The sequence below is a fragment of the Rhinolophus sinicus genome, chromosome 1 (assembly GCF_057876585.1).
Source record: "Rhinolophus sinicus isolate RSI-liver-muscle chromosome 1, RSI-T2T, whole genome shotgun sequence".
In the NCBI taxonomy this organism is placed as follows: Eukaryota; Metazoa; Chordata; class Mammalia; order Chiroptera; family Rhinolophidae; genus Rhinolophus; species Rhinolophus sinicus.
Genome location: NC_142501.1, coordinates 155,419,052 through 155,441,124, shown reverse-complemented (window position 1 = coordinate 155,441,124; position 22,073 = coordinate 155,419,052).

Genomic DNA, 22,073 nt, shown 5'->3' with positions numbered 1-22,073 from the left:
ATCATGTAACTAGTACAATTGTTTCTCAACGCCCCCTTGCTTCCCCCCAAAAAAACACACACACAACAACAGTGATTGCTAATAGGTAGTATGTTGGGACAGTATTAAAACACACACACACACACACACACACACACACACACACACACACACACACTGATTTACCTGATTCACTATAGGCTCTCCCTGGAAAGTGAAGAGAATCAGAGTTACCTTTTAAAACATGGAAAAAGCAACCTATTTAAATACTTTTCATATTAGAGATTTGGGAACTGACACCAATTTTGCCAATTGAATTACTTACAGACAATTTCTTCTAAGATATGGAACAATCTCAACAATCTTTATAAGATTCACTAAATGGCAAGTAGTGGTTAGAGGGCTCAGTTTTGAATTGGCCTCGCATTCACAGGTATCGGATTTGTTTTGGTAGCACACATTCCATAGTAACTGGTTATTTATTTGTTTAAAAATGAAATTAGAAGCCCCAGAAACACTGTGGAATTAATGGAATGTAGGACAGTATCTCTTACGTATTACTGATAAACTTGTTTCACACATGAGAAAATAGAGGATCAGAGAGTGTTTTGGCATAGATATTCAGTATCTTTCCAGATGATTTATTTCTTCAAAAGAAAAGTGTGTCCAATATGCTTTGCATAAGGGAGCATAATTGTGACTGGGTTTGAGATTTCTAAATATGAATTGAACTTAAGAATCAAATCTTGGACATAAATATGTAAAACTAAGGAAAATATTAAAAGACAAATTAATGTAACCAGTGAGATTAACACATCATAGTCCTTATGAGAGTAAGTGTGATGCGCACATCAACCGAGGCAGACAGAATGGAACAGCTTCTATTTCAAACAATAGTGACAAGTGGTTCTGACCTCACACTAATTAATAGAAATCATTTCAGAAAGTTGGAAGTGAGAAATAACTTCTTGAGAAGAAAAAAATATCTTCAAAAGTGTGAGGCTATTTAAAAACAAATGTTTAAACTTCACATTATAATTATGTAATTTATTGAGCAAAATATTACCAATTGGATGTGGTTGTATTCATTTGCCCTGGGAACTTGTTCCTGTATAAAAGGAAATGCATTCTAAGTTATTTAGAAATCTTCTGGTATAACACATTTACTTGATAATGTACCTAAAGTGTATCATGAAATTTACAATAAATGATTTTATGCCCAAATTATGAAAAATATCAAAACAATTTTTATTTTCTAACTTTAGAAAAAATATTCAACTAAAAGCTGGGCTTACTGTAGTTTGGAAAGATAAAGAATTCATAAGCTTCATATTCTGGGGGAAAATAATACCTACCAATCCTATAGGATTACATATTTTCTGTTCATGGCTATTGATTAATCACTTATTTAACATTTTTTTTTACTTTAAAAAAAAGTTTATTTAAGTGTGTTTTTCCAGGACCCATTAGCTCCAAGTCACATAGTTGTTTTGGTCTAGTTGGGGAGGGCGCAGCTCACAGTGGCCCATGTGGGGATCAAACCCCCAACCTTGTTGTTAAGAGACCTGCGCTCTAACCAACTGAGCTAACCGGCCACCCTTAAATTTTATCTTTGGTAATTTTTAAATGAAATATTACCAGATATGGGTAGTACCACAGTTTCTCTGTTGGGATATATTTCTGTTAAAAAAAGAGGAGCACACATTACAAAAACATAGCAAATGAAAAAAATATAATAATATCTCAGATTTAATAAACAATCTTACCTGGTCACGGACAGCTTCCTAAGGAATAGAAACATTTCATTTTAGTATATTGATTTTATTCATTTATGAATAACAAACATTTATTAGTTACGTTCACTCATTCAGGGACTATGCTAAATACTGAGACACATCTATGAAATATGATGACTACTATGAGCAATATAATTCTAACGTTTGTGGAGGTTACAGCCTATCTATAACTAAGGTAATGAAATATATTATTCAGGGAATTTCTAGATGAGTAATGATAAATTCCAATGGGGTACTGATATATTTAAATTTCTTTCAACTTTAAACATGAGCAACTTGGAAACAAAAACAAGAATAACAATTGGGGTCCAAATTAAATTCATTATTGACTTTCTTCTTCTTAGGAAACAGAAGAAAATGTGGAAATGTAATTTTGCTAAATTAGGACAAGGCTTTTCCCTAATGTCCTAATTAAGCCAAGTTTATTTGTTGTGGCTAAAAGAAAGGTTTTTGTTTTGTATGGTTTTGTTTTTGTTTTGTTTTTTGTCCTCTGAAGTGAAAGACTATAAGATACTCAAAAGGATCAAAACTAAATAGTGGTAAGAGGGTTGTGCTAATTGGTACATTTTTTATCTATCCACATCTCAGTATATAGAGAATTTAAATAGTTTAGAGGCTCATACTGATGAAATACCTTCATAATGTTGTCAGAAGTCTCATGAGCACAGCAAATTTTAATGAGACTGGGAAGCAAGGGCCGAAAGAGGAGGAATGAACACTTTCTTGGACTTACAATACACCAGACTGAGAGCTAGCTTAGTAGGAGATTGCTCATTCAGTATTCAAAAAAATTCCAGGAAGTGAGTATAACTATATTTTCATTTCACATTAGTTTAGGCATAAATAGAAAGGAATAGTTTTGACAGTAAATATATAGGTAATCAAATGAGTAATCTGTCAATTATTATTAATGATAAAGGCTAGAATATATAATTTTTTCAGAAAAATTAAAACATATTTAGAGGTGGACCCAATTTAAAGGTTAATGAATTTTAATTATGCAGGATATGATCTTGTATTATAATAAATAAAATAAAATATTACCAGCTGGAGTTGGTTGTATTTGTTCAGCTGTTCCTATTTAAAAAGGAAAAATATTCTCAATTGTTTGGACACCATTCAGTCCAATCCCATCATTTTCAGGTGTTGAAGCTAGAATCCTACAATGTTCTTTCCCAGGAGTAAAGAATGAGGAACTATTAATTGTGCTTTAGTGTTATTTCTACCACAAATAATTTGGAATGATTCAATTATTCCTTTTTAAAACATTAGAAAAACAACTTTCTTAACATAAAATACAATACAATGCAGATATAAATGAGTATTAAGGTAATTTTACTTACAGTGTATCTTATGTCAGAACAACTAGGAAAATTGAAAATTTCAATTTTGCTTCTTGACTATGAAGATTTAACTTTGGTCAAATTAAATCAGAATACTAGATGAACTCAGCAAAAAATGAGAAAGTTCTGCTACTATCCGTGTTTATTGAACCTTTACTTTGTGCTATGAATTGTATTAATTGCTTTACATAATTTAATATGTATTATTATCATTGTCCGTTTAGAATTTAGGTTATAGACTTACAGCCTAACATCACATTTTGGTAAAAGGTAGAGCTCAGAGTCAAACTCAAATCTGGCCAAATCTGTAGACTGACATTTAAATACTATGCTATTCAGATCTAAAAGCAGACTATAAAATACAAATATTCAGCTGAAAGCATGAATTAAATACCCGGGATTTAAAAAAAGTATTTAGTTTTATTTTCAGAGGGGAATCAGTAAACAGCTAGAGTACGTCAGACTGCTTAGTATGTATTAAAGTTTAGTATATATTGAAATAAAAGAAACAATTTTTCAATACAACACTCTTATTTGTTTCTTGGTACATTTGCCTTTGATAAAGTTTTAATGAAATTTTACCACAAAGCGTTGGTTGAGTACATCTTCCCTTGGAATGTGTTTCTGCTAAAAAAAACACATATATATATTGTTTAAGTAAATTGCAACATATCCTAAATAATATTAATACATTTTAAATTTAGCAACTATATCTCACCTCGTTGCTAGCAGGACCAACTTCCTTTAAAAAAATAAAAACATGTATAGTTTTAATTTTATGACTAATTAATTTATATTAAAGTAAGAATATTACTAACCAGACACTATAGCTAAATAACTATGGCAAACTAATTTTAGCAACAAACTCCTGGATAACAGCGACAAGGTGAACAATTTGAGGTATATGTTATATTCAAGGTTGACTTTTCTCTTCTTACTACTTTCACTAGGGAAATTATTCATAATATTGAAAAAGGGTCTGAAATATTCATCTTAACTGGATTCACAGAAACTCTACATAATTAGGTTGGTTTTATTTTGTAACTTGGATGAGGGTCTTTTCTCAAAGGAAGGACCCCAGCATCTTCTAAGCCTATCTTTTATTTTCCTTTACATAACAAGTATCAGAGGATTCGAACATCTGATTAGCCTAGAATTGGTTGATTTCTATATGGTATATCATATGTTTATATAGCCATTATTATATGACAAGATCAAGTTCTACTAAAATCTGGGAAGGGTAAAATAACTACGATAAACAAAATGGTTGGGCACCACAGATGGCCAGATACCATGGTTTTCCCAGAAACAGTTCTGTAATTTTATCTCTGATGAATAGTTGCTTTTTTGTGTCTGTTGGGTTGATATTCATGTGTGTTAAAATTAGGATAGAGCTGCATGCATAGTTCCTTGTATAATGAGATCTTATAAGATATATGACCTTCATGGTACAAGATTTCAGAAACATTTTCTAATTAATTGAGACATTGAATTAACATAAAAATCATTTACCTCACTTGAAGAACTGCTGCTAGCTATTTTTTGCTGAGAGAAAGAAAAAGAGAGAGAGAGAGAGAGAGAGAGAGAGAGAGAGAGAGAGAGAGAGAGAGAGAGAGAAAGAAGGAAGGAAAGAAAGGGAGAAAGAAAGAAAGAGAGAAAGAAAGGGAGTAAGGGAGAAAGGGAGAAAGAAAAGAAGAAAAAAAGAAAAAAAGAAAGAGAAAAGAAAAGAAAAAAAAAAACAGTGTTACTGACCCTGGAATTTTTAGAATTGAAAACAAACAAACAAACAAACAAAAATACTAGTCCACACTTTCTGATTGGGTTGTTAACTCCTGGTTTCCAAATTGAAACAAGTGGTATGAAAATATTCAGGCCAATATAATGTATTTTCTGGGAGTGGCTATTTTATTTAAAATATGTTAGAACTCATAGACACAGACAATAGTTTAGCAGTTATTAGAGGCTAATGGGGGAGGGGGTGGTAGATGAGGGTAAATGGGGTCAAATATATGATGATGGAAGGAGAACTGACTCTGGATGGTGAACATACAATGTGATATATAGATGATATATTACAGAATTGTACACCTGAAACCTATGTAACTTTACTAACAATTGTCACCGCAATAAACTTTAATTTAAAAAAAATAGTAATAAACTATGTTAGGGGAGAAGTATACCTGACAGGAAGTATACCTGATAAGTTACCTGATAACTTAATAACAACATTTTTTATTAAAACAAACACAGATATATGATTGAGTAGAATGCAAAATGTATGTGGATTTTTGTGATCAAAATTAAATCCCATTGAACTGGGCACCCTGAACTCTGGGTAAGTGTTTATTCTAATTTACACTTGAGGCTACTTTGATATGAATAAACGGGAAATATTAAAATACAACAACCAATTTCAGTATGGAGCTAAAATTATACTAGCTTTGAAACAACTACCCTTTGAAATATTTAGTTTTTCTTCTAAGTTATGTATGTTTATAGAATTATCCTGTTTCCCCAAAAGTAAGACCTAGCTGGACAATCAGCTCTAATGCGTCTTTTGGAGCAAAAATTAAAACCAGGTATTGTATTAATTTTTGCTCCAAAAGACGCATTAGAGCTGATTGTCTGGCCAGGTCTTATTTTCGGGGAAACACGGTAGTGGAGTGATCACACTGTAAGTATAAAAATGACAAATCACTATATTATACATCTGAAACTAATATAACTGATATAAGATTTAAGTATACTGAGTATACTTAAATTTAAAAATAATTACATAACAATATAATTTTTGTTCCTAAGCACATATTTTAAAAGATTGATATGACTTCACTGATATGTGGGATATCAAACTGAAAGCAACAAATGAACAAGACAAATAAACAAAAACTCATAGACACAGGCAACAGTTTAGTGATTACCAGATGGTAAGTGAAGAGCAGGAGAGGTAGAAGAGAGAAAAGGGGGTCAAATATATGGTGGTGGAAGAACTGACTCTGGGTGGTGAACACACAAAGCAATACATGCATGATGTACTGTAGAAATGCGCACTTGAAGCCTATATAATTTTATTAACCAGTGTCATCCCGATAAATTTAATAAAAAATAAAAAATATGGGAAAAACATCTGTTACCCATATCTAGTTAACTCTCCCAAGAGATGAATACTTTGTTGAATACTACTATTAATCTTTTTAATATTTTATTAAATTTATTGGGGTAACAATAGTTAGTAAAATTATATAGGTTTCAAGTGTACAATTCTATAATACATCATCTTTATACTATATTGTGTGTTCTCCACCCAAAATCAAGTCTCCTTCTCTCACCATATATTTGACCCCCTTTTCCATATTTTTTTTAATTAAATTTATTGGGGTGACAATTGTTAGTAAAATTACATAGATTTCAGGTGTACAATTCTGTATTACATCATCTATAAATCCCATTGTGTGTTCATCACCCAGAGTCAGTTAAACTACGTAGCACAGCCCATTGATCCTAGGTAATTGCTGCAATAGATTTTTTTCTGCCCAAGAACTACCCTTGTCATAGAATAGAGTGACATCATACCCTGGGATGGCAAAGCCAAGGTTTTGTTGGAAACTCATATTTCATTTTTAAACATTCATACACATTTTGCTTTCTACTCTTTATTTTAATAAATAATCAAAGTTTTCACTGATTATTATTTAAATGACAAATTTCTACTTCCAACTTTAACTTTATCTAGCACAACAGTGTATCTTTCTGGGTATAATAGCCCTGTTTAAAATGCTCAATTTAAGAAGACAGCTTTCTTAAAATAAAGCATACAACATATACTACATATGATATATAAGTGTAGAGTTTATTAAAATAAAGGTGTCTTACTTCAGGGTCATTCATGACATATTTTTCAGGGAAGGAAAAGATAATTAATTTTATTTTTCACGACAAATATTCAAATGTAAAATAATAATTACCAAATGAAATAGATGCCAGTGGAAATAGAAAAATTGAGGCAATAGCCAAGTTATAAGGAAAACAAAAAGCCTAACTACTTTGGCTTGAGCTAACCAAAGGGTTTACCTTCCTAATTTGCATTTTAGAGTTTATTGAAAACTATTTTCATTTCTTATATGTTGTGGTAAATCAATGCAAATAATTTTACATTTCTCTTCAACCAGCCTAACTTCTTTTTATCTTTAAACTGGCCTTTAGATGTTAAACAGGAACATTGAATTAAAGATCATGTCGTAAATAAAAGTGCACAAAGCATTGATTCAATGGTGTATAAATACTTAAGCAAGGTGGATTTTCTTCATCTAGTATGCAGTGTTCAATTTTTTCATGACCCCAGCAATATAGAGAGTAGTGACATTATCCGTAGAGTTTAAGCTCAAAATATTAGTGTTGGTTTAGTTATCCAGTAATTCTGTCCAACATATGATATGCTTTTTTTTCCCTCAGAATTAGAGGAAAAAAGTTTTGACTTAAGAGAATTAGTTTGTCTTAGTTTTGACTTAAGAGAATTTTTTGTTCATTTTGGGTAGTGTATTTAAAGAAAATGCTTTTACTTCTTTCTTTTCCTTATATTGGATTTACTAGTTTTAAAACAAAGGATCTTAAGTTGATCCATTATTATCCTGCGGAGAAAAGAATCATTCAGGTATGAAGGATAGTTAACGATATATATTTTCTATCCCATAAATTTTGAGCACCTGTGTGATTTTCTGATACCAAATCTATTAAAAATCTAGTAGACATCCCAGATCCAAAAATCATGTTTAAAGAAAGTGAATAACAAACTGTTACTATGTAAAACATTCTTGGAGTAGATGTACTGCTTTATATAATACCCTTAATAAAGCATTCCTTCAGCTTTGGTGATAATTACAAACAATTGGCCAATCCGTAACTGCATGAATTTGTGCCTTGATTCATTTATTGATCTATTTATTCATTCATTGATTTATTCATACTAATGCTTTATTTGCTCATACCTAGGTCAATAAAATCAGTATTCCTTAGAATTCTCATCATAATCATTAGTCACTTTGAATGTCTGATTTAAAGTTCAAGGAAAGTATAAATGCCAAACAGAATGTATTTTTTCTAAATTAAAACACTTTTCCTTCTGCAAGATTACATTTTTGCCACACTATTTTAAGAAAATTTTTGGTACCTTGAGTTCATCACTTTGGTTTTCTGTCAGCAGTTCTCTCTGTGGAAACCAAGTGTATCTTGTAAAATATGTTTTTGAAAGGGCAAATTTTAAAATTATTTAAGTATCATTGATGTCCTTACCTTGTTCAGTTCATTGATATATTCCTTAGGAATAGAAAAGAGAGAAAAAACATTAGTGGAGAGGGACACACATGAATGAAAATCTGTGAGAAACCATACTTTACACTGTTGTGCTGCAAATTAAAAAACAATAAATATGTTTCTCATGAATGTACTAATATTTCTTGCTATATTATTTCAAATATTAAGTATCTCTTCATTAAGCTTTCTTTGTTTAAGCCATCAGCATATAAATATGCACTCAAAATATTTAAAACTTTTCCACTTAATGTGTTGTTATTATTATCATCTTTCACCTTGTTTTAAGTCATAGTTCTGACTTCTGTTGAGCTCATCTGTCTAGTTCAATAAATTTAATGTTTACTTCCATAAAAGGGGAATAAAGAATTGGACAGCACAACACTTACTGGTCAGAACAACATTTGCTTCCCTTTGTTAATTCTACAGAATATCTTAGGGAGACTTTCTTACCTCTCTTATCTCTCTTGTTATAGGCTATAAAAAACAAACAAACAAAAATAGAAAACAGATTATGTTAAAAATCATTCAGACAATGTTTGGTTGCCTATCAAATCTTTTAAACAGTAGCCTTGAAGTGAAATTTCTATCTGAATTATGTTTAACTATTAAGTCACAAAATTATAGAAAATACAATACATATAGGGTATTATTTAGAGAAACAGCATCATAATAAGCATGGAATTGTAAAATTCTGAATAGGTTATGCAAAGGAAAGCACAAGTGTTTTTGCAAAGAGGCAAATGTATAGGTACAAATTAAAATTTAAAGCAGATCTTTCATATTTGCAAACTTGGTTTCTATATTCTTTATGGGTGCTGGGTGACTGATGATCAAGTCAAGTGTAAAAACATATTTGTAAACTAAAATTAAATTAGTTTTCCCAGAAAAATATGTTTGTCTTTTAAGAAAAATAAATGGATAACACTTACCAGAGCAAACTTGAAAAACTTTCTTTCTTTGATGACTTCCTGTAAAAATTAAATTATAAATTATAAAATTTAAAAAATAGCCAAAAAATGAGCATGTTTTCTATTTAACACAAGTTCTTCATTTAATTAGGTAAATCACCATATTTCTTAAATAGAAGAAAAATAAATAGTTTTAGCTTTAGTTTTATTTAGTTTAATTAGTTTTAGTTTTATGATCTAATTTTAAAATCTCAAGGAGACACACAATATGGTTCCTTTCTTACCCGGCCAAGAGATTTAGCCGATGATGTCAAAGGAGGAATTGAATAGGTGTTTAATCAAAACAGAGAATTGAGAGAATAATCCAAGTACTTGAGTAGTTGGATACATTTAAATGTAAGTAAAAATTGGAATGAAGAAGACATTCAACATTCATCATAGCTAATACAAAGAAAAAGTTTGGGTTGTGGGTGGGGAGGTGAGAAAGAACCTTACCTCTATGCTGCCTGGTTCATTCTGCAAAGAACAACAACAACAAAAACAACAACAACAACAAATAAACAAATAAAAGGAGGTATTAGTTCAATTAGTGGACCATATCATACAGAGTGGAAGATCTATGACTATTGCAGAAAGTTGTGGTAGATGTATCTAATTCAAGAATCAATGTGTAAAATGAGACCAAATTGTAAATCGTATGTTTGAATGAAAGTAAAAGAGATAGAAAGAAGCAAGAATACATTAGAATAAACTGCATTATATTTTGTTTAATTAACTATTATCTCTTGAACAATTAGATTTTTATTAACCATAAATATTTATATAAATCCTTATGCCCTTCTCTCTAAGGGCTGTGAGAACAAATCAATAGTTGTCAGAGTTGCAACTGAAAATATTATACCTCAGTGAATGTGCAACTGGTTGTTTTATAGAGAAGGGCAGAACAGGTCTGGAGTCTATGTGTTATCAATACATCACTTAAGTTCCACAACGAGACCAAATTTTTGGAACCAGGATAGAATACTCACTTGAGTGAGTTCTGAGTGTCTTAGAGGAAGATTCTGTGAAAAACAATGCAAGAATTGTAAAACAACAAAACAAAACAAAAAGCAATCAAAATATAATACCAACAACAACATCAAAATACACATATAATCTATGAATTTTAACATTGCTATTTACGAACAGTTTGTATCTTAATAGATAAATTTATCTGAGGCCAAGTTATTTTGGGAGCAAAAAAAAAAGAGAACTATAATTATTTTATTGGCAAATATTGAAAAAATATGTTAATTATTTCCTCTTTTTAGGTATGACAAAGAATTGAGAAAACTATATAAAAAGACAAAAAAAAAATCTGAGTTACTTAACTATTTATATCACATGATTGTTCTCAAAGTGACTTTAAACCAGTATAAATTTTTGGAGCAAATGTATACTTTTTTTATTAAATGTTGTTGTCTTGATTTTATTTTTATCATCAATTAAATTACATACAAATTTATCTCAATTTGAATTTTGACTGTGAAAAGGCTTGGATTGTTTAAATGATGACTGAGAAACTTATGTTTGCTTTGGAATAGGGGTGTGGAATCTGTTTTCTGGGGAACTTTTATCCATTTCATTTGTAAGGACAAGATAAGAACTACTCCAACGACACATTTCTGAGGAACTTGGATTTTTTTTGGTGACATCAAGTCAGAGATTTGCTTCTATTGGTGCTTAGGATGTAGCATAAACAAAACGCTATTAGGTAAGAAGTTGAATTATTGGTGATTCTGTATTATGCAAATTAAGATTTAGAGAATAAAAGTCTCATCAATGAAAACAATAGAATATCTCAGCATTTCAATTTTGTTTCTGTATGAGATAGTTTCAATGCCCATATATCCCAGATCATTATTTTGTCTGAATTGTTTTCTAGTTAGATTCCTGTTTACGTATTATTCTCACCTTCATTAGCTACAGATCACAAGGGAAAAGAATAATTTTTTGCTTTACATAACTGTCTAAATAGTTGTATTTTTTAGAAGAAAGATTATTTAATTTACATTATTTAGTTTCATTGTCTACAGTAACCACAATAACTTGATCTCTGAATCAGCAGATCCAGCCCAGTTTTCTATACCTTGGGAAAAAAAAAAATTGGTTGACACAAGCTATATCAAATGAGATGGGTTTGACTTTAGTACCAAAGAAGAATACACTGGGTCATGCGGGTTGATGTCATATTTCGTAAAGAAATATGGGATACGTAGTCTACGTCTAAAAGTACACGAATTCTATAATGGAGCCAGGTAAACAGCCTAATTACATTCTTAGATGCTATTTATTATGTTGTACAATATCTTCTCTTTTTTACATTTTATTTTATTTTTTATTTTGAGATACTTATATTCGTGGTCTGATATTTTACTTGGAGTTAAGGCTTTGAATGGACTACATAATTATGATCAAAATGTGAAACATTACCACAGTTTTAATATCAAGGCTTCAATATCTAATTAGAGATCATCCAATGTTTTAAGATTATTATTCTCAGTATCTTATATTTGATGAGCTATCAGGTCATTTCTGAAAAGAATCTAGAACCTTACAAATTTTTACTGTACTCACAGGCCTGGCAAGAGCAACTGCCACGAGGCAGGTAAAGATGAAAAGCTTCATGGTTGTCAAGGCCTATGTAAAAGGACAAAATAAAGAGTTAGGTCTTATAATAAAATGTTTTTAATGAAAAAAAAAATCCTTCATTTTCCAACAAAAGAGCATATTATGATTAAAATAGTTCATTTGAGAAATAGTATTTTTATTGTTATCATTTTTTGCTACTCAACATAAATATTTATCATTCTTAGTTATTTTGCTTAATGTTTATAGTATTTAGAAATACCAATTTCTTACCAATATTTTTATTCACTTATACTCTAAAATAAAACATTTGATCTTTGACGTAGTAGTATGATTTTGTCAGTGCTATAGAGAAGCATCAATATTCAAAAAACAAACAAACAAACAAAAAAACTTTTTCTCCTATTCGTAGATCATCAGATTTATAAAGTGGGTAATAAACTAAAATCCACTGAGTACTGGCATTTAATTCTATCTGAAAAATTTTGAAAATGTCTTTGTCCTTTAAATCTGTTTGAAAGCATCCTGCTCTTTCAGAGTCTTTAGAAAAAATGCTGTCAGAGCATTGTGTAGAACCTATTAACCTGCATCAATTACTTTGAATAAAATCTGCTACTTCATGTTTTACTACATTGATACATCCATGACATGACTATATGAAAATGGTTGAACTGGACAAAATCATAAGATTCAAATGTCTTATCATGTTTGATTCCTAGAGTTCCACCAAATTGCAAGAACCTAGAAGTACTGAGATTTACATATATGGGAAAATGGTTTCCAGATAAATTAGAAAAAAAATCAGGTTACACATGCAATTTGTTCATACCTTAGTCAATAAACTAATACTGGCATATTTTATATATACTGCTTCAGTTTACAAATTGTAGAATCTAAATGAATTATTTAAAAAGGCGTATTTATAAAACCCAAAATGAATTTATCTTTAACTAACTGCATCACTACAGATATCCAAATTTAACCACCTTCACAAAAGAGTCATTTAATCTAATAGTCTGTCATTGACTTACCTTTTAAAAATTTTATTTTCTTAGCCAAATAACATGAAATAAAAATGATCTTAAAATATTCTACCAGAAATGGTCTTTACCATGGTAATTACAAAGATTGGAAATTATTTTGCATAACAAATGGCCATAGAATTGGGTAAAACTAATTAAAATTACCTTACCACAAGTTTCTACAGAAATTTTGTATCTACTTTTTCAATATGATTTGGTCTCTATAAAACTGCTATATTGATTTTACACTTAGAGCTCTGAGGTGTTACCAAAATTTGCCAATACATTTTAAAGCTACCAGTATATTATAAGAAGGTTTCAGTATTTAAAAACACATAGAAAAGTTACAAATACATCTTAATAAAGAGTGAATGAAAGATTAGACAATGTGAAATCAAAGTAATTTTGCGTTTTGTAAACCAGTACCTTGAACTCAAGACTGGGAAGAAGAAAGCTGAGTTGATGATCAAGGTGATGGCAAATCTCTGTTTCACAGCTATTTAAACCTAGTGATTAGTAAAATGCTAATTTTGTGGTTTCAGTGCAACCAATAGGTTAATTTAAATTCCAAGAATTCTCCCAAAAAGGAAATTAATTTTCTGTCCAATTCCTCTCACTGGAATTTCTGAGGAAAGTTTTCAACAAAAGAGTGATTCATACTACAATACATATTAAACAGGAAATGGAATGGCACTATTCAAAATTAAAATACAAAATTTCTAGATTTATTGTTTTATAGGATTATTATTTTATGTTAAATGGAAAATTGGAAAGACTAACGTACCAATAAAATTATCTTTATATCTTCTGAAAATTTTAAGGCCTGGTAGAAAATGTGATCTTTAAAAATTATCAGTTTTTATCAACATACTAGATAAGAAGAATCCATCATTTATTTCACCCTTTAATACTTAATATGTCTCTATTATTTATTTTAATTATTTACTTTATGGGGTAACTCACATTGTATGTGCTCTGATCCCCCCTCAAAAAAAAGTCCTATAAATATTGGTGGTATTTTAACTACACCAGGTAATGATTTTTGCTTTGTTTTTGGTGCACTAGCTGTAATAGCACTTGTTAATCTAGTTAGTAGATTGTTTAATTAAAGTAATAATTATTCAAGAATAGTAATTTTAAAATATTGCAAAAAAATCAACCATACCTTTTTCTCATTTCCATCTTTTAAAGTAAATAAAAGGACAGCATGAAAATTCCTCTTTTCAATCCCCAATTCTACTCCTAGAATTAGCTATCATTGTATATCATAGAAAACATATGCTGAAGAAAATATCCATACATAGAATTTTAAAAATTATTGTAGTTCATTGTGACTGTTTTCTTAAAAGAAAGAACCATACTGTATATTTAAAACACACACACACACACACACACACACACACACACACACACACGATTTTTACAGCCTATTCAGAATCATATGACGAACATTATTCTTGATTAAAAGAAATCCCAGGATGCTTCTAGCTCTCCACATTGGGGATCAGAGGAAATTGTGGTTTTCCATATTAAAATTCTCTTTAGACAGTATCTTCTTTTGGTGACTGCACCACATCAATTTTAACAACTTATTAGTGTTTCCTATTTATTCTGATTCATTCAAGGGGCTGAGGACAAGTATCCTCAATTGAACTAAAATACCTTGCTTTTTTTTTTTTTTTTTTTTTTTTTTTTTTTGCCAACAGTGTATCCAGGACAATTGACTTAATTTATTCCTAACTCAGAATCACACTATATAGAAAATTTACTGTAATTTGTGGAAAGCTACTGTATCCTCATTTGTGTATTCATTCTTTTATTCACTTAGTTATTCACAAAGGTGATGAAACTGGACAAAGTATTGGGAATATAAAAGTGCAGCAAGACAAAACCCCTGTCCTAGCCCTATGGTAGGTAATTAATATAGAGAACGCAAATAATTTTTTTCTTCTTTTTTTATTAGTTTCAGACATACAAAGAAACATAATAATTAGACATTTAAACACGTCATAAAGTAATAACCCACCCCCCAAGCTACTACCCCTCTGATATCTTATGTATCTGTTACACTAGCATTGACTATCTTCCCTGTGTTGTACTCCACATCCCATGACTATATATACCTATATATTTAGTTGTAGTTGACATTCAATATTATTCTACTTCAGCTCTTCAGATGTACAGCACATTGGTCAGGCATCTACACTGTCTATGGCGTGATCCCCCTGATAAGTCCAATGCCCATCTGGCAACTTACATGATCTTTACAACATCGTTGACTATATTCCCCATACTATATTAACTATCAATTTATATTTCTTAATGCCTTCACCTTTTACACTCTGACCCCAACCCCATTCCCATCTATCACCTTGATAGATCTAGTACCTATGTGGCATCATACTTTGTTATTACAATATTCTTTACTATATTCCTTATGCTATAACCTACATCCCCATATCTACTGTATAATGCCCAATTTATTCTTCTTAATTCCTTCCCCTTTCACCCATCCTTAACCCCCCTCCCATCTTAAAGAAGTCCCTGTAAGAGTCCTTGCAAACTAGTTTGGTGGTGATGAACTCCTTCAGTTTTTTCTTATCTGGGAATTTCCTTATCTTTCAATTCCAAATGACAGCCTTGCTGGGTAGAGCAATCTTGGTTGTATGTCATTGCTTTTCATCACTTAGAATATTTCCTGCCACTCCCTTCTTGCCTGCAAAGTTTCTGTTGAGAAATCAGCTGACAGTCTTCTGGGGGTTCCCTTGTAAACAACTAACTGCTTTTCTCTTACTGCTTTTAAGATTCTCTCCTTGTATTTAACCTTTGGCATTTTAATCATGGTATGTTTTCGTATTGACCTCTTTGGGTTTATCTTTTTTGGGACTCTCTGTGCTTCGGGGGCTTGTATGTCTATTTTCTTCACCAGGTTAGGAAAGTTTTCTGTCATTATTTCTTCAAATAGGTTTTCAATTCCTTGCTCTCTCTCTCTTCTCCTTCTGGTACCCCTATAATGTAAATGTTGGTACATTTGATATGGTCCTGGAGTCCCCTTAAACTCTCCTCAATTTTTTGGATTTTTTTTTTCTTTTTGCTGTTCTGGTTCGGTGTTTTCTGCTACCTTATCTTCTACATCACTGGTTGGATCTTCTGCTTCATCTAATCTACTGTTGATTCCCTGTAATATATTCTTCATTTCCATTATTGTGTCCTTTATTTCTGACTGGTTCTTTTTCATGGTTTCCATCTCCATTTTTATGAGCTCATTGAGCATCCTTATAAACAGTGTTTGGAATTCTGCATCTGGTAGATTGCTTTTCTCAATTTTGCTTAGTTCTTTTTCTGGATCTTTGTTCTGTTCTTTCATGTGGGACATATTTCTTTGTCTCCCCATTTTGGCAGCCTCCCTGTGTTTGTTTCTATGTCTTAGGTAGGGCTGCTGTGTCTTCTGGTCTTAGTAGTGTGGCATTATGTAGGTGTGCTCTAGGGTTCAGTGGTGCAGTCTTTCTGGTCATCTGAAACATGTGCTCCAGATGTGTGGGTTGTGTATGCCCTCCTCCTGTAGTTAAGCCTTGATTGATAATTGCACATCCATGTGAGGGACTGACCCTTGGGCTCACTGGTTGTGAGGACAAGCCTTGACTACAGTGGAAGAGTTGTTGTACAGGGGCTGATTCTATGGAGCAGGATCTGCCTCCCTCAGCACTACCCTGGTGCCTGCCCAATCTTCCCTTTGGGAACATGGGTAGGTGATGCTCCAGCTCATTTGCAAAGCTGGCTACTGGGGGTGGCCAGCACCATGACCACCTTGGAAAGGATCTGCTGTAGGTCTACGTCAGCCACAGCCTGAGCCTCACCAAAGGCCACCTAGCAGAAGCCAGAAAGAAATCTGCAGATGTCTGCCACCTATGCTATGCTTGGACGTGCCTTGAAAGGCCAAGCCACAAACAATTCTGGCTGTTACTAGTGCCAGCTTAGGGTTGCTCAGCCAGAGGTACAGGGTTGCTCAGCCAATAATAGAAATTGCATACCTAATTATGCAATTAATTATGCAATTAATTATGCAATTAAGACAAGCCCGATGTTGCTTGTCTGGGTTGTGCGAACCTTTAGAGACCCTAGGAAAGTGCAGCTTGAGCCAAGATAAGCAGTCTGCATGACAAAGCTGCTGGAAGTGGACTGGATGTGCCTGAAAGTTGGGCACGGCAAAGGAATAGCGGAAACTCAGAAATGTTGGCCCCCTGTGTTCACGCACCAGGAAGGGGGAGTGCTCAACAAAGAAACAATGACTTCCGCCAGCTTCTCCGTTCAGGAGAAAGCTGCCTCTCCAGCCCCTATCCCAAACTAGACACTCAATTCCCCACCATTTGTCCCTGCCGCCTTTCCAGCTGTTGCCCCGTCGCTTGAGCTCAGAGCGAGTGATTCCACTGGTGGGTGAGTAAGCGCAGTACCTATAAGAGAAGCCCCTGTAAATGCCATCACTCAGTCACAATCTCCGCTGTTTTTCACAACCAAAAATTATAGGGACTTCTCTCTCCAGCACTGGAATCCTGTGCTGGGGAGGGGCTGGTATCCCTCACTCCTTAGGGGATGGAATGGACCCCCACAGCTGAAATAACCCTCTCAATCTTTAATGGTCCCACAGAGGTGTGGGATGAGCCCCTTCTACATCTCTGGCCTTCCTACCTATGTGGAGGTGGTTTCTTCATGTCCTTGGTTGAAAGGCTTCAGTTCAGCTTGATGTTAGTAGGTGATTCTCAATAATGATTGTTTTATAGATTAGTTGTAATTTTTATGTGGTTGTGAGAGAAGGTAAACACAGCGTTTACCTACTGAGCCATCTTGGTTGTCTCCCTGCAAATAATTTTAATATGCTTATTTTTGATATTTTTGATAATCCAATAATAGAAATTTGAACAGGGCCTCTGGAGTACCTTTGAACAGCTGCAACTGGGTGCCATACTAGACAAGGCTTGTCTATAATAATACAGCTTGTAATCAAAGAGGAGCAAGAAGCCTTTTTACAGTGTCTAATTTTCATCATAAAACAAGCTACCTCTTAAAGGACTTGTATCTACTGTGGGAATTCTCATGAACTCAAAATCCAAATTTTTTTATCTATAATCCCTTATGGATAAGTATCAATCTCCAGTTTGTTTGAATTTGGTATTGAAGATAGATAATTAGGTATGCATTTTTTAAATAAATCATTCTTAGCATTATAAAATAGAACTGTTCACTATAATTTGAGAAATCATGGCTTTAAGTGTTCATTGTAGATTTGTACAATGCCATGTCCTACAAATTTAAGCCTAAGGTTACCTGCTTTATCCTAATATTTTTCATTTGCTTTTATCAGTTAAAGTTGGCCAGTTCCAACCATTAAAACAAAGCTCAGATTTGAAACACATATTTAAACCATTTATAGTTAGATGGGCCTTTGCCTCATGAATAATGGAAAGATAAGATTATTACCTGATACCTGATTTTCTGGTATAATAGAGTCATATGAAGGCTGAATATATAATTGATCATCCGACAATGAACATTCATGATAACGAAAGAGTCTGCTCTTAACAATTATAACAGAACAACAGAAATAAAACAGAACTACTTTAGGCACACCAAGGCATGGCTACTCTAGTGATATTACACAACTGGTTTTAAAAAATCCAACAAAATCCCTAAGCAAATGAAAGTAGAAATAGGGTAGATAAGAGAAAACTAAATAGAAAGCTTTCTTGTTTTCCAGATTTTTGATATTGGAAAAATTATTTCTTTCCTGGAGTCATACTTATTAGAAAACTAATTAGCATGAAAATGAAAGGAAATATCATTAGCAATAGACATAGATTTTGAAAAATTGCTATGAGTTAAGAGGTAAATTTTACTATGCAAGGTTCTGTATTGTTGCTTTGTATTCTGGTCCAGACTCAAGCATCCTTTGAAGGACTTATTTTGTATGAAACTATCAGTAATTCAGAACATGAAGATTTAAAGCTAGTCACAGTTCTCCCAGGAACATTTTGGCTTATGGATGGTGAGTCTTCTAGGAAGTGTCCTTTTATTATGTCACAAACAGCTATCCTTCCAGAAGGAAACTTACTGAGAAATGTAAATAATATTTTTGTTTTTCTCTTAAAGCCCACACATCATTTGGAACCTAAGAGAGGGTTCACAATGGATGCATAGTAACTGTTCTTAGGTATTGTACCTTGGCACCCAGATACAAAATTGAATTATTTTCAGGAAGTTTTTGTTTAGGATGAATATATGATAACACTGGAAATATGTAACCTATGCTTAACTTTGTGTTTGTAATTTTTTAAATGCCCTTTTTAATTTTTTGTGTGATCTATAAGTAGGTCTCTGAAGATCTAAAATGAAACCCATGTTCTGAGTAAAGTGGCAGAATGTCATGGTTTCAAATGAAGGCTTTGGAGTCAAATTGAAATTTTAAATCCTAGCTCTCATTAATGTTATCTTGGGTAAATCACTGTGTCTCAATGTTCCCATCAGATCAGTAATACTTATTTCCTATGTGATTGAGAGGGAAAATGGGAGGAGTACCTGAAACAAAGTAATTGCTCATTTAAGATAATCCATTATTAGAATATAATTTTAAAAAAGACCTTAACTAATTACTTTGCATCCCAATTATCTTTCTACTTCATAGGTTTGTAAACTGTGAGAATTTATGAATTATACCTTTATATTTGTTCATGCATAGGAAATGTGTAGAAGGGTAAAGACCTTTCGAATAGTGACCACAACTTAAAAAAGGTATGGGCTGGGATATGAGAGGAGAGTAGAAAGAAGAACTTTGAATTTTTATTAATGAAATCCTGTACTGTTTGCTATTTTCACAGAACAGTGAACTAAGACAGTGCTTCTCAAACTTTAATGTGCTTATGAATCACTAGGGCATCTTGTTAAAATTCACATGTAGATTCAGTAGATCAGAGGTGTGTCCTGAGAGCCTGCATTTTTAGCAAGTTCATTGCTGATCTATGGGACACACTTTAAGTATCAAAGAACTGGGAGAATTGAGAATGTAATATATAGCCTTATCCTTTAAATGTATCCAATAACGAAAGTTTATACATAAAGAAACATTAAAAAATACTTACAAGCACAAAATTTGTAAATACACGTAACATATATAGCAAACACAGAGATGTTAAAAATGCTGACTTGTGTTCCATGAAATTTTTTACTTTCTTACCAATGTCTAAAGTAAAGCATTTCCTTACTAACTCTAAAGTCTTTGTAAGAAAGCTGCCCCATTAGTAACAGTTCATCTGTCTATATAATACCAATACCACTACTCTACTGTTACCTCCAACCAAAAATTAATCTTGCCTCTAATGAGGCTTTTAACTACTCAAGACATATGGGAAACGTGGGCGAAAATTTAACTCTGTTAACCAAATCCTATATTGTGCATTCTTTCTGAAATATTGTGTAATTTGAGTAAAGAAAATTTTGCCTACCAAAAGTGTCTCTTCTGACATGACAAAACATAGTTTTTCTTAATTGATATACTTTCTGGGTCTAATCATTGGATGTCCTTGTTTAACAATGTTATTATGAGGATATAATTATTTAGCAGACATTATTAGTTATCAGAACCATAGTTTACCAGACAGGTTAATACGCTATCCACGAGCAGATTGGAATATATTTATTAATTAATTAATTTATATATCTTTACAACATTTAAAGTCATTTTACAATGATTAGTCTACTTACTCCTCATAAGAACCATGAAATGTAGGGAAAGCAGGCATGATTTTCTTTTTTATAGACAAGGAAAATGAAACCTTCCAACCTTCCATAAGTTAAGTGAATTAATTTCCATGCAAAGTCATACATCAGCTAACAAGTAAATGATGACTTGGATCTTCCAATATCAGATCGGTACTCTTTTTAATATATTATGCTGCTCAGTGTTTCACTCAACAAGAGCACTTAATGTATGCAAGCTGTTGTAGCTTTTGATAAATGGTGGAGGAAGTAAAATCCCAGCAAGTGGAGAATTCCCATCATGAAATGAATTAAGCTATCAAGGAATAGTATGAGAGCAAGAGGAACTAGTGAAGTGCAAAATGTCACAGCATTGCTAAGCACAAACTTCACAACACTTCTGCAGAAGTCTGCAGACTTTCAGATATATACAATTTTACAAATCCAACATTATCCAACCATAGTCTTCTGATCCTTTTTCCTTTAAGTAACTACAATATCAATGATATCAATGTTTCTTTATTGATTAATCTTTAATAGATAGTAAGAATGTTTGGCACTCACATGGAAATATGGACAAGCCTAAAAATAAATATTAGAGCAGAAAGGAAAATTTTAGAATGGAAAAAATTTAAAGCTAAAGAATTTCTTGGTAATGGCAATAAGAGGCTAATTAGTAAATTGAGATGAAAGTCTTTTAAGTAAAAGGTCAGGAGTTTGATTGAACCATTTGTATAGGCACTGATATAGTCCAGGATCGTGACCAGTTTGAGATGGAAAGCAGAATAAACCAGAAAGCAGAATCTGAACCAGGATTGCCTTCGGAACCCTGAGGACAGTAGATGACATCAGTGAGACAAGGAAGAGTGCTACATTCAAGAATAACAGAGACTTCAAGGTAAGGAGGCTATTGGAATGGAAATGGAAGTGGAAATAGAATGATAATTCCTTCCCCTCCTTCTGACCTCTAGGTGGCAACAGAGAAGTGGCACCTTCCCCCACTCACCAGAGATATATAATAGGGTAGATTTATCTGGGAATATTCAGGTTCAAATTTCTGATTTTCATGGAAGTAAAGGAGATGAAAGGAGTTGAAATTCTATAGACCCAGTGAAAGGAGCTCTGAGGAGTCCGTGGAGCTGGAGTGTTCCAAAAGAAAGATAGCACTGAGGTAAATGAGGAAGAAGACATAGCAGGCTGGAGGTTTTTGAACATGGCTGGTTATTGGGAGCTACAACAATGAAGAACCTAATATAGCAGAAAATATTTCACAGAGGAACATGGAAAGTTATATAAACTTAAACAAGTAGAAATTATTTCAGGATTTAATTTCTAAGTGAC